Raw genomic sequence first — 13,291 nt, 5'->3', positions numbered from 1 at the left:
GAGGACCCTTTTGCGGAGGGGCTGGGGAACAACGACCCTGCTTCCCCATAACAGGCACCCCTTGTGGGCCGACAGTTCATGTTTGCGGGTTGTGTAGCCAGCGAATTCTGGCCCAGGGCTGCTGCTGGGCCATCCCCTCCACACCCAGTCCAGGACCCGGGAGATGACCCTATCTTTCTTGGAATGGTGTGCAACTTCTTGTGCCTGAATGGGGCAGTCGGGAAGCAGCTCCAGGCTCATAACCTCTTGTGCAGGTGCTGGGTCGGGACCTGTTTCCGGTAGTGGTAGCCTGCTGAGGGCGTCCGCATGGCCCATCGCCTTCCCCGGGCGGTGAATCAGTGCATACTGGTAGCTGGCAAGGAAAATTGACCACCTGAGGACGCGAAGAGACAGCACTTGGGGGGTCTGCTTTTCGGGGGCAAACAAGCCAAGCAACGGCTTGTGGTCAGTCACCACAGTGAAGGGCCGCCCGTACAAGAAATCATGGAATATTTTTACTCCCTTCACGATTGCCAAACCCTCCTTGTCTATTTGTGAGTAGTTCCGCTCGCTTGCGTTGAGTGTCTGGGAAAAGTATGCTACTGGTACCTCTCTTCCATCCGGGAGTTGGTGTCCCAGGACAGCACCAATGCCATAGGGCGAGGCGTCGCATGCTAGCACCACTGGCAGCCTCTCGTCGAAGTGTGCCAAGACCGAGTTTGAGACAAGCAAGTCCTTGACTGCCTGGAATGCAGCCTCCTGGCGCTGGCCCCACACCCAAGGGGCCCGCTTGTCCAGGAGTCTGTGTAGGGGCTCCGCTACCGCCGCCTTGTGGGGAAGGAAGGAATGGTAAAAGTTCAATAGTCCCAAGAAGGCCTGAAGTTCAGTCTTACTCTTGGGCGCTGGGGCATCACAAATGGCCTGTACCTTGTCCCCAGTCAGGTGGACCCCTTCTGCATCCACCATAAATCCCAGAAAGTCCACCTGAGGCACTCCTAGTAGACATTTTTCCTGCTTCACCTTGAGACCCGCCGTCTGGAAACAGTGCAGAACAGTGCGGAGGTGGTCCTCAAACTCCTCTGGTGTGGGCCCGGCAATCAACACATCATCGAAGAAGGGGGTGACGCCAGGAATCCCTTTAAGGAGCGAGTCCATTAGATTCTGGAATATGCCTGGTGCCACACTGACACCGAATTGCAGCCGCTTTACCCTGAACGCTCCTCTGTGCGTCACAATCGTCTGTGCCTCTGCTGTGGCCTCATCTACTGGCAGCTGTTGATATGCTTGGGCCAAGTCCAGCATGCCAAAAATTTTCGACCCAGCCAGGGTGGCAAGGACATGGCTGACCACTGGCACTGGGTATGCATGGGCCGTGAGGGCCTTGTTTATGGTACATTTGTAGTCTGCGCAGATGCGGACCGAACCATTAGGCTTGACGGGTGTGACGATTGGGGTTTCCCAGGGGGCATTAGGCACCGGCTCCAGCACTCCTTTTCCACGAGCCGGTCCAATTCCTCGTCTATATGGGGTTTCAGGGCGAACGGGACCCGGCGGGCCTTGAGCCTGACCGGTCGTACTGCGGGGTCAAGCTGTAGAGCAATGGGGGGGCCCGTATACTGTCCCAATTTCCCATCGAAAACCCCTGGAAATTCCTTGCATATGGTGTCCACGTCCACTTGTAAGGTAGTGTGGTTCACCCCGGTGATGGCTAGCCCCAGTGGTCCAAACCATGCCAATCCCAGTAAGCTAATGTAGGGGCCCTTGACCACAAGCAAGTCCAGTTGCTGCGTCCGCCCTCGGTATTGCACCCTGAAGGTCCCCACCCCCATTGTGGGGACCTTACTGTGCTGGACCCGGGGGAAAGGTACCGTGAGCGTAGTCTGAGTCCACACGAAGAGGGGCGAGGTCCGAGGCGGAGAGCCGGGCGGGGAACAGGAACGCTGGAACAGGAGGCCGAGCAGGGTACAGGAACACCGGATGGTCAGGAACAGGAGGCCGAGCAGGGAACAGGAGCACCGGATGGTCAGGAACAGGAGGCCGAGCAGGGATCAGGAACACAGGAAGGTCCAAAGCCAACAACGACGTTGCTCCCGCAACCTGGGACCGGGCTGACTGGGCTTTTATCCTCTTCTAAGGCCAGGGGCGGTCCCGGCCCCCAGGAGCCCCGCCTCCTCTGGCCTTAAGGCGAGCACTCCTCCTGGGAGCAACCAGTTCCCTTCGCCTCTCTGCCCTAAGCCTCTGCAGATCAGGAGAGGCCGAAGGGTTACTGGGCCCTGGAGGAGGCTCACCTGTAGCCACTGAGTCCTCAAGCCCCTCTGGGGCCTGAAGGGTTTCACCTGGGGCCAGCTCCTGGTGCTCTGCCACAGGTGCAGGCTCTTCAGCATCTAGGCCTTGCCCCAGTTCAGCCGGCCCTGGAGGCGGGGACTCCTGTGCAGGCTGGGATTCCTCTGGTTCATCCTCTGAATCGGAACCCCAGGCCATCACACCATCCCCCCTCCCAGGCCCCCCCCTCAACCGAGGGTCCGGACCCGGCTTGCCGGGGTACGTCGCATGGAACTCTCGGAGGCAGGCAGGTGCGTGGACGTTGGCCGCTGGTTCCCAGGAACGGTCCTCCGGTCCGTACCCCTTCCAGTCAATGAGATACTGCAGCTTTCCCCTGCGGTATCGGGAGTCCAGGATGCGTTCCACCTCGTACTCAGGCTCTCCCTGAACCAACACTGGCTGCGGTCGGGGACGGTTCGGGTGGAACTCGTCGGGTGGGGCCACTGGACTCAGAAGGGACCTGTGGAAGACCGGGTGAACCTTCAGGGTTGCGGGTAACCGGAGACGGAATGCCACAGGAGAGACTTGGTCCACGATAGGGAACGGGCCGGTGAATCGGGCGTCCAACTTCCGCGAAGGTCGAGAGGGGTGGAGGTGGCGAGTGGAGAGCCAAACCAGGTCACCGACGCGAAGTTCCGGCCCCACCTGGCGGTGGCGGTCGGCCTGGGCTTTGTACGCTTCCTTGGCCTGGTGCAGTTGCTCCACCAAAAGCTGTTGCTGGGACTGGAGCTCTTGAAGCCACTCCGTCACCGCCGGGACCGCGGATGCCGGCAGCACATCTGGAAACAGCCGTGGATGATAACCGTAACTGGCCTGGAACGGGGTCTGCTGGGTGGACGCATTCACCGCGTTGTTGTAGGCGAACTCCGCCAATGCCAGGTGGTCGACCCAGTCATCCTGCTGGTAGCTGCAGTAACACCGGAGGTACTGCTCCAGCACCGCGTTCGCCCGTTCCGTCTGGCCATCGGTCTGTGGGTGGTAGGCTGACGAGAGGCAGACCTCTGTCCCGAGGGTCTGGTGTAATGCTCGCCAGAACCGGGATGTGAACTGAACGCCCCGGTCGGACACCACGCGCTCAGGTAGGCCATGCAGGCGGAAGACATGCTGAAGGTACAGCTGAGCGGTTTCCTTGGCTGTGGGTACAGATGGGCAGGGGGCGCAGTGCACCATCTTGGTGAAATGGTCGGAGAAAACTAGGAGGCAGGTACAACCACGAGACGGGGGTAAGTCCACTACAAAGTCCAACGAAACCGTGTGCCAAGGGCGCGGTGGAACTGGCAATGGCTGAAGTAGGCCGGGGGGTCGCCCGGTAGGGCCCTTGGCGCGCCGGCAGACATCACAACCAGCAACGTATCGAGCCACGTCAGCCTTCAGGCGGGGCCACCAAAACTCACGACTGACCAGATGGGTGGTCCGATACCGTCCAAAGTGCCCCGCTGCTGGGGCATCATGGGCCATCCGGAGAACCTCCAGCCGCAGTGGCCCTGGCGGGATGTACAGACGACCGTGGTGCAGCAGAAGGCCCTGATGCAGGACCAGCCCCGGATACTGTGGGCTGGACCCTTCAGCCAGCTCCTGGAGTCGTTCCTGGGCCCAAGCGTCGACCCGCTGCTGTTTCCGCACCCGAGCCTGCAGTGGCTCCGCCTCCTGGGTGGCCAGGAATGCAGCTGGAGGTAGGATCGTGGTGGGTTCTGCTTGCTGTACCGTGTCTGAGTTGTCTTCAGGTTTCCGGGACAGGGCATCCGCCTTCTGGTTCTGAGAGCTAGGGATGTAGCGGATCCGGAACTGGAACCGGGAAAAGAACAACGCCCACCGGATCTGTCTTTGGTTCAGCTTGCGGGTGGTCTGGAGGTACTCCAGGTTCCGGTGGTCAGTTCTCACCTCCACCGGATGTCGTGCCCCCTCAAGATGGTGGCGCCAGACCTCAAAGGCCACCTTGATGGCCAGTAGTTCCCACTCCCACACAGTATAGTTACGCTCCGCTGGTAGGAGCTGGCGGGAATAGAAGGCACAGGGTAAGAGTGGCGCTTCAGGTCCATTCTGTTGAGACAAGACGGCACCGAGAGCCGTACTGGAGGCGTCGGTCTCCACCACAAAGGGTCGAGAGGGGTCAGGATGTTGTAAGATTGGCGCCCTCTGGAAACAGGCCTTCAACCCCTGAAACGCCTCCTCTGCCTCCTTGTCCCAGGAAAACGGCGTCTTTGGGCGCAGTAGCCGGGTCAACGGGGTGGTGCGATGAGCATAATCTGCGATGAAGGTCCGGTAGTAGTTGGCGAACCCCAGGAAACGCTGTAGGTCCTTGCGGTTCCGGGGTGCCGCCCATTCTCGAACCGCTGCCACCTTCCCAGGGTCCATCTGCACCCCATCTGGAGAGAGCCGGTGTCCAAGGAAGTCCACAGTCCGCTGATGGAACTCGCACTTGCTGAGCTTTGCGTACAAACGGTGCTCACGCAAGCGCTGCAGCACGGTCCGGACATGTCCCTCATGGCGAGCCGGGTCACGGGAGTAAACCAGTATGTCATCCAAGTACACCACCACGTACTTGTCTAACAAGTCCTGGAACACGTGGTTGATGTAGCGTTGGAACACAGCAGGCGCGTTGCACAAACCGAAAGGCATAACCAAGTATTCGAACTGCCCGTACCGGGTCCCAAATGCTGTCTTCCACTCATCCCCGGCTCGGATCCGAATCAAGTTGTAGGCCCCCCGGAGGTCCAGCTTGGTGAACACCTGTGCCCCTTGCACCCGCTCCAGCAACTCTGAGATAAGGGGCAAGGTGTACCGGTCTGGGATGGTAATTTTGTTCAGGGCTCGGTAATCATGGCAAGGGCGAAGTTCCCCACATTTCTTCTTAACAAAGAGCACTGGTGCCGCGGTAGGCGAGGTGGAAGGCCTAATGAACCCACGCTCCAGGTTCTTGCGCAAGAAGTCCTGCAAAGCCTCGCGCTCTGGCTCTGTTAGAGAATATAAGCGACTCACTGGTAAGGGCGCTCCGGGCTGGAGGTCTATGCCGCAGTCAAAAGGCCGATGCGGCGGCAGCTGGTCTGCCCCCCGTTCCTCGAACACGTCCTGGTAGTCCTGGTACACGGCTGGGAGCGTGGGTGCTGCCTCCTCCGTGGGCGCGGCCGCCAGCGTCTCGGATTGAGCATGGGAACATGGGTCTGGGAAGTGCACAGTCCGTTTGACCCAGTCAATCTGAACGTTGTGAGCTTCCAGCCAGTCCATCCCGAGCACGAGGGGGAACCGGGGCATAGAGGCAATGTCCAAAGTTCGCAACTCCCGGTGCTGCTGGAGACACAGGACCAGGGGCTGGGTCTCCTGAGTAACGGCTCCTGAACGTAGAAGCCGTCCGTCAATTGCTTCCACCTGGACCGGTTCTGGCTTGTTCCGAAGTGGCACCTGATGATGGGCAGCAAAAGCAGCGTCCATATAAGAACGGGTTGCTCCTGAATCCACCAAAGCATGGGTAAGAATCCAGGGCCCACCTGGAGGGTATAAACGTACCGGAACCATAAGATGTTGCAAGTCCATTGGTGCGGGCCTATTCTGCGCTGTTTGGGACCCCCGGTAGCTAGGGCCATCAGCTACTGGGGGTTGGCGGTTTCCCTGCGGCTGGCGTTTCTCAGGGCAGGACCGAGCGTAGTGTCCACTTCCGCCACAGTAGAGACATAGATTCCCCTCCCGACGCCGCACCTTCTCTGCGGGGGAAAGGCGTGGCCGCACTGCCCCAAGCTGCATAGGCTCCTCCGATAACTCAGTTGTGACCGTGGAGCTGCCGGAAGAAACTGGTGCCGAGAACTGGAGGTGTCGTCGGCCCCGGGCCTGGCGACGATCCTCCAGCCGGTCGTCTATCTGTAGACTCCGTTGAATGAGAGTGTCTAGCGTGGTGGGGCGTTCCATTGTGGCCAGCTGGTCCAGTATCTCGTCCGAAAGCCCTTCGAGATACTGGTCCCGCAATGCCGAGTCGTTCCAGGTCAAGTCCTGTGCCAACAGCCGAAACTCCGTGGTATATGCGGCCACCGTGGACTCGCCCTGTTTCAACTGCCGAATCGCCCGGTTGGCTTGACTCCCTTTCTGGGGGTTGCCGAACGCGGCCTCCAAAAGATTGCAAAACCCCGTATAGTCTGCCAGCAAGGGGGAGTCTTGCCTGAGTAGCGGCAACGCCCACTTGGCCGCCTGGTCCTTTAACAAACTAATCAAAAAGTGCACCTTGGTGCGGTCGTCAGGGAAGTTCCGGGCTCGCCCCTGAATATACAGCTTGGCTTGGGCGAGGAACATGGGAAAGCTGGCCGGGGCTCCATCAAATTTCTCGGGCAAAGCCACTGGGTACTTGCCAGGAGCCGGGGCGTTGGCCCCAGGAGCCGGTAGGGCTTCCAAGCGCTGCTGAAGTGCCGTAACCGCGTCGCTGAGCTGCTGCACGGTGTGAGTCAAGGCCTGGTTCTTCTGGGCCAAAGCCACCAGCGCAGCCACCTGGTCAGCCATGGCCTCTGGCTCTTCCCGAACGCACCCCAACGAAGGGGGAGTGCGGGTGTGGCGGGAGCAAACTGTGCTGGACCCGGGGGAAAGGTACCGTGAGCGTAGTCTGAGTCCACACGAAGAGGGGCGAGGTCCGAGGCGGAGAGCCGGGCGGGGAACGGGAACGCTGGAACAGGAGGCCGAGCAGGGAACAGGAACACCGGATGGTCAGGAACAGGAGGCCGAGCAGGGAACAGGAGCACCGGATGGTCAGGAACAGGAGGCCAAGCAGGGATCAGGAACACAGGAAGGTCCAAAGCCAACAACGACGTTGCTCCCGCAACCTGGGACCGGGCTGACTGGGCTTTTATCCTCTTCTAAGGCCAGGGGCGGTCCCGGCCCCCAGGAGCCCCGCCTCCTCTGGCCTTAAGGTGAGCACTCCTCCTGGGAGCAACCAGTTCCCTTCGCCTCTCTGCCCTAAGCCTCTGCAGATCAGGAGAGGCCGAAGGGTTACTGGGCCCTGGAGGAGGCTCACCTGTAGCCACTGAGTCCTCAAGCCCCTCTGGGGCCTGAAGGATTTCACCTGGGGCCAGCTCCTGGTGCTCTGCCACAGGTGCAGGCTCTTCAGCATCTAGGCCTTGCCCCAGTTCAGCCGGCCCTGGAGGCGGGGACTCCTGTGCAGGCTGGGATTCCTCTGGTTCATCCTCTGAATCGGAATCCCAGGCCATCACATCAGGCCACCGACGAGGCGGTCACGAAGCATGTTCTCCAGCTCTGAGAAGTTGCAGAACCGGGCGGCTTGGCGGAGAGAGGTCACAAACCCAGTTATGGTTTCCCCAGGGGCTTGCCGCTTTGCGTAGAAGGCATTTCGACGAGCCACCACTGAGGGCTGCGGCGAAAAGTGCCCCTTCAGCTGTTCCATTATTGTTTTGTATGGAACAGTAGCGACGTCTTCAGGTGCAAGGAGAGCCCGGGCGATTTCAAATGTCTCCTCTCCGCAGACGCTGAAGAATATTGCCCTCTTCTTGGCGTCTTCTTCATCGGTGACCCCTTTGGCTTCTAGGAGGAAGGTGAAACGGGAGGCGTACGCTTCCCAGTCTCCAGATGCTGGGTTGAATGGCGAGAAGCTGCTGTCAGTTGCCATTCTGAGTTCCTTGTGTCCCAGAGCTGAAGCCTGGATACACGGTGCGAGGCAGCGGTGCGGCAGGTGGCGGTGCTGTGGTGCTGTGTGTGGCAGTCAGCTCAGTGGGATCCCACCTTCGTCGCCAGTGAAATATACTCAGAGTCGCAAAGTGATTTCATGCTCTTCATTCAGCTCATAGTGGTGAGGAGGAATGAATGAATGTCCCCTCAAAGTATCTGCTTTATATACATTATTTACACAATGGGCTGCACATGATTGGCCAATTCTGGAATTCTACTGTAAGCCAATCAGGTTGTGGATTCACTTATATCTGGAGCATGATTGGGTCGTTCCTGCCAACCAATCATACTGCTGCATTGTTCTAGGACCAATCAGACTGCTGCAGTTTGGATCCTATTCAACTCAGTACATAACAGAAATGTTATAGGAAATGGAAAGCTTTGATTTCTTCTAATAATGCTAGATCCTGCTTTTCGTCACTTGTAATTTACCTGTTTCAATTGTTCAAAGAGTTATCTGCAAATATATGTGAATTATAATGTAAACAGATATGAAAATTATAATTGGTTAGACCAAGGTTTTCCAGCTGGGGGCCATATGGCCCCCTGGGGCCCCCAGGATATTCCAAGGGGGGCACAGGTAAAAATGCATAAATGGGTAGGGGGCACTGTTTCTGTAGGTTTCCTCCTCCGTGTCAAATAACTGGGGTCAAATAAGTGTTGTTTACTTTTTATAATACATGGAAGATGGATCTCCCTCGGGAGGTTCTGGACTCTCCTTCCTCGGAGGTTTCTAAGCAGAGCTTGAAAGATGACCTTCAGCGTCTTCCAGCTCTATGATTGCATGATTCTGTTTTTCTGCTTCAACAATATTTCATTATGTTCCTATCATTTTATGTAATTGTATTTTATATACATTATAAATAAATTATAAATAAAACATGCTCTATTTACAAACAAAACATTTAAATAGCTACTTTTCTACCAGTAGGGTGGGGGGGCATGGGCATAGCCAGGATTTTTGATAGGGGGACTGGCTTTTATTGAGGGGGGAGAACCTCTGATTTGTATTGATTTTTACTTATTGGGGGGGGGGTCAGCTGCCCCTCTGCCCCACTGGCTATGCCGGGGGGGACGACCACATGAAGGAAACAAGCTCAGAAGGGGGCCACAGTTGGAAAAAGGTTGGGAAACACTGGATTAGACAATCAGAAGGAACAGAGTCAACTGCCATTCTTTATTTATTTGAGTTGCGTATCAAGGTCCCCAAGCCACCCCAATAAAACACAATTCACACAGAAATTTTGTTAAGGTTTTTGGCATAATTTTGGCCGCAACTTTATTAAAATACAAGAAATGTGAGTGGTTGCTTAGGCATTGGTTGCAACTATCTGACCCCGCACGGTTCTTGCGTGGCTCTAGCCCCTTGACAGGGGTTCGGACAAAAGCATGGGGAGCCCCTGGGTTCCTTTAACGGAAAACCCTTGAAGCAGCAGCAGCATTTTGGAGGGGCAGGCACAGTCGAATCCATACCCCTCCACCAACCAATTTTAACCAATGCCTAACCGCAACCTTACAAGTTGTGACGATTTGCTACGCAGTAGGCAAAAACCAAATGGCACCAGCCAATCAGCCAAATGGACAAAATTCCTACCGGGCCCCTGCCCCAAGAGCAGACAACCCCATGACAGGCATAGCAAGGTCAAGCGAACAACCCTAAATATAGGGAGGGTGGGCAGATGATCCGATGTGCACAGCAAAAAGAGGAAGCTCAACACTGTGTGCAGAGAATATAAGACTTCTTAGCTGTCAATCACAAAATGGCAACATCAATGTCTCCCCAATGACAAGAGGAGCCCAATCGCAATGATGGCCAACTACCTTCACCCGCCCAGCAACAGTGGGATGTCTTGCTAGATCCCACCGCAACACGTGCTCTCTATGAAGGAGAACACGCTTTGTGCTAAAAACTATCTGAGGTGAGGGAAAGAAAGAGCATAGCTCAAACAGAAACTTCCTGGTGCTATCCCAAGTGTCTTCAGGTGGGGCTCAGAAATACCATTGTCTGAAACCTAAGAATGCTTTCACCAGTCAGGGTGGCCAGAATAGAAATTTAGAACTGATTAGGAGAACAGTTTTTCTAGCTTTTTAATTTCAGTGAGTGTAAAATAAAGAGGAAAGGTATGATTAATATGACCCTGTCAAATATTATTAGGCCCCAAATTACCTTTCTGCTTTTTACATCTCTAGTGACACACTATTAGCCCTGTATAGGGAGGTTTTTAACAGTTGGGTGTTTTTAGATATACTGTAAGCCAGCCAGAGTGGCTGGGGAAACCCAGCAAGATAGGTGGGGTATAAATAAAATTATTATTATCATTATTACTATCCATTTTGCTGCTACATCCATCAACACAAATTTTGCAGCCATACTACTAGTAACTATCTCCTTCCCCATGTCTGTTTATTAATATATTTTCACCTATATCATAGAAACAGAAAATAATCTAAAATATATTTCATATGCATTTCTACCTGGAAACTTTGATTCTAAATTAGGATATATGTAGAATTACCTTTAAAGAAATGTATGGACATCCATTTTTGTAATAGTGCAAATCAAGTGTAATACATTTTGGTTACATGCAGGACATTTTCGGATTAAAGTGTTCTTAACCAAATGTTTTCTGTACAAATATGGCACTTTCATAGAATTGCCCTCCTGAAAGCGCCCCAAGTACTTTAAAAAAGATTTTTTGTGAACATTTTCAGTCACAGTGTTTCACCTCTGGAGTCCAACGACATTTGGAGAGCTTTAGGTTGCCCCTGAGATACATGTTGAAGTCACTGAGGGATGAAGAAAAAGGAGAACACATGAAAAGATGCACTTTAAAGAGTTTCTTAAGGACGAATACTTTTTAAGTTGAATTGTCTTACTGGGGAAAATCATAAGTATTCAACTTGACATAGCTGTAGAAACTCAGTAACAAAAGCACTCGTGTGACATTTTAACATGTTTAAAACAATTAAATAAAAAAGGCCGTGACAAAAAAATGGGACTAACTAAAGACCAGCAAATAAAGCATGTAAAAATAATAATTGTTAATCTCTTTAAGAACAGCAACTGATGATGTGACGTAAAAGGTATCAGTGCTGTTTATGGGTTAATCAAGAGGGTTTAGCCAGCCCACACACACAAAATGTAATTAAATATGTAAATGTTCACAAAAAACATGTAATGACTTGAAACAGGATGTTCATTGAAACACAGCTTATGAACAATGAAAACTTCCTCCCTTATAATCCTAAGTATTTATACTTATACTTTATGTTTTATGTGTTTCTGGCTTTACCAGAATCGGTTTCATCAGTATTGTGTTGACATTTCCACCAACAGAAGCACATCAGGACACCTGGACTTGCTTTGGAACCTGAGCTACTTGGTGCGGATAAAACAGGCTGGGAAGGACAATGTGGCAAGCTGAAAAGAAGAACAATTGATAAGTACACTCTTCCGGTACCCCACTTCTCTGCTTCAATTTGCACTCTCTTGCATCACTTGCAATAGAAAAGATGTGTGGGCTAAGATAAATGAGCTTAATTGTCTAACCTGATATTTTGCGTGTCCCTGCCGTTTGGAAGGGAAGAGGCACTGGTCTACAAATGTGCTGAAATATAAATGGATTAATGGAAGTGGCCAAAAGCTCAGCTGCTCTGTAAAACAATACAGGAGCAAGGGGGCCCTTTACTGGTCCTTGGCAGTACATCTTCCCCATCTAGATTTAGGCTTGAAAGACCAATTAAATGTGTGTGTGCAAAGGAAGGCTGGTTGCAAGCATTGCACCATTTGTGATAGTGCACAATTTCTTACTGATCGCAATCACTTAAGGTATCGGTGCTAGCTTCCCATTTCTGAGATTTGTGGATCTTTAACTGGCTGTTCTTTTTTTAAAAAAATAATTAAATCTTATACTGTGTATGCTGTAGTCAGAGATGTTTCTACAACTTGGCATAGTGTACTACTCTGACACTGTTGATATGAGCTGGCAATCAGCTAATGGGCACATGGGAAATCATATCTGATTTATAAAAGGAAGGCCTCTATGCAATAATTGATGTGACATGATACCATCACCAAAGTTATTCTTGGGAAATAGTAACAGTTGATTTTGAATACTTTGACACTTCACAGATACCTGTCAACTTTCTGTCTGATGAGGGGCATGTTTACTTGTCCTGAATTGTTATGAGAACATGCAGTATCTAGTAAAGCTGTATTCCAATGCCTTCCTTCTTGGGTTAAGATGCCCATTTGCTGTTGGCAAAAGTTCTGCATGGGATTATAAAGGCCTAAATGAATAGAGAATATCCACAGCTATTAGACAGAGTGTGCCCAGGGCATCTATCCTAATAGTTGTAGTGTGCCCAATGAAGCTCTGAGCTGGACTGAGGAATCAAAGTAAGCTATATTGAAATCAAAATATGAGGTCACCAGCTGCCCACCAGCAGAAGATAAATACATCTTTTTGCACTGCCAAATGCTGAAACATCATGGAATCAGTGAAGTGTAATATTATGCCTAGGTTTCTAATGCATTTCTTCAGTGTTTGGTGCAATATGCCTAAGTGGCCAATATGCCATGAAATCTCTAATGTACCTTCATGCCTGAGAGGTGGCCAAAGACAAAGCAATAGTATTATACATCATAGGCATTAATGTATAATACTTAAGTGCCTCTTCAAACTGGTGTTGGTGTTGGTTTGGTGGTTTGTGTTTTCTCCTCTATAAAAGTCCTTTTACTGCTCAATGAATTCAGATTATCAGTTTGACGCAGTAATTGAAGTGACGTGACAGCATCACCAGAGTTATTCTAGGGACACAGTGACTGCTGATTTTAAATATTCTGACACTTCACAGATACCTGTCATGTTTACGTCTTGCTCTGTTCTCTGTAAAGGGGACATAACTCAGCAGTAAAGCATGCAAGCAATCTCAAGGTTTATTATTTCCTAGTATCTCCAATTAAAGGATATTGGGTAGCAGCGCTTTATTAGACCTTTGCCTCAGAATCTGGCCAGTTTCAAATGGAGAAGACAACACTGAGCTTGATAGATCAATGGCCTGACTCAGTATAAGATAGATTCATAGCTTTTTTTAAAAAAAAAAGTTGTAGGTGAATTGTGTTTCTCACCTCCTTGAGTGGGTTTTCCAAGTTTGCACTCCTGGGCACTTTCACAAATATGGATAATTATTTCAGGTGGTCAGAGCTCAGAATTTGGAAGACTAAACACTGGTGTATCTAAAGCTCTTATTTATTAATCATAAAAATAAAATTTTGCTACTAGCTAACAAATCAAGCAGATGTATGAATTATCAACAAGTAATTAATCTC

The 13,291-nt window shown here is 52.0% G+C and overlaps 1 long non-coding RNA gene across 4 annotated transcripts in view; it reads left to right on the top strand.

The window, feature by feature from the left end:
* The window catches only part of LOC309339916, a 53,373-nt gene extending 40,323 nt beyond the window's left edge, over nt 1-13,050 (top strand). For all 4 annotated transcript variants that reach the window (XR_014155652.1, XR_014155653.1, XR_014155654.1 and 1 more), the window contains one exon: nt 11,297-13,050. This is a non-coding gene — a long non-coding RNA (uncharacterized lncRNA). The remainder of the gene's footprint in view (nt 1-11,296) is intronic.
* The last annotated feature ends 241 nt before the right edge of the window (nt 13,051-13,291 follow it).

The sequence above is a fragment of the Podarcis erhardii genome (genome assembly GCF_964252035.2).
Source record: "Podarcis erhardii genome assembly, chromosome: 4".
Classification (NCBI taxonomy): domain Eukaryota; kingdom Metazoa; phylum Chordata; class Lepidosauria; order Squamata; family Lacertidae; genus Podarcis; species Podarcis erhardii.
This window is presented reverse-complemented; position numbering and strand designations above follow the sequence as displayed.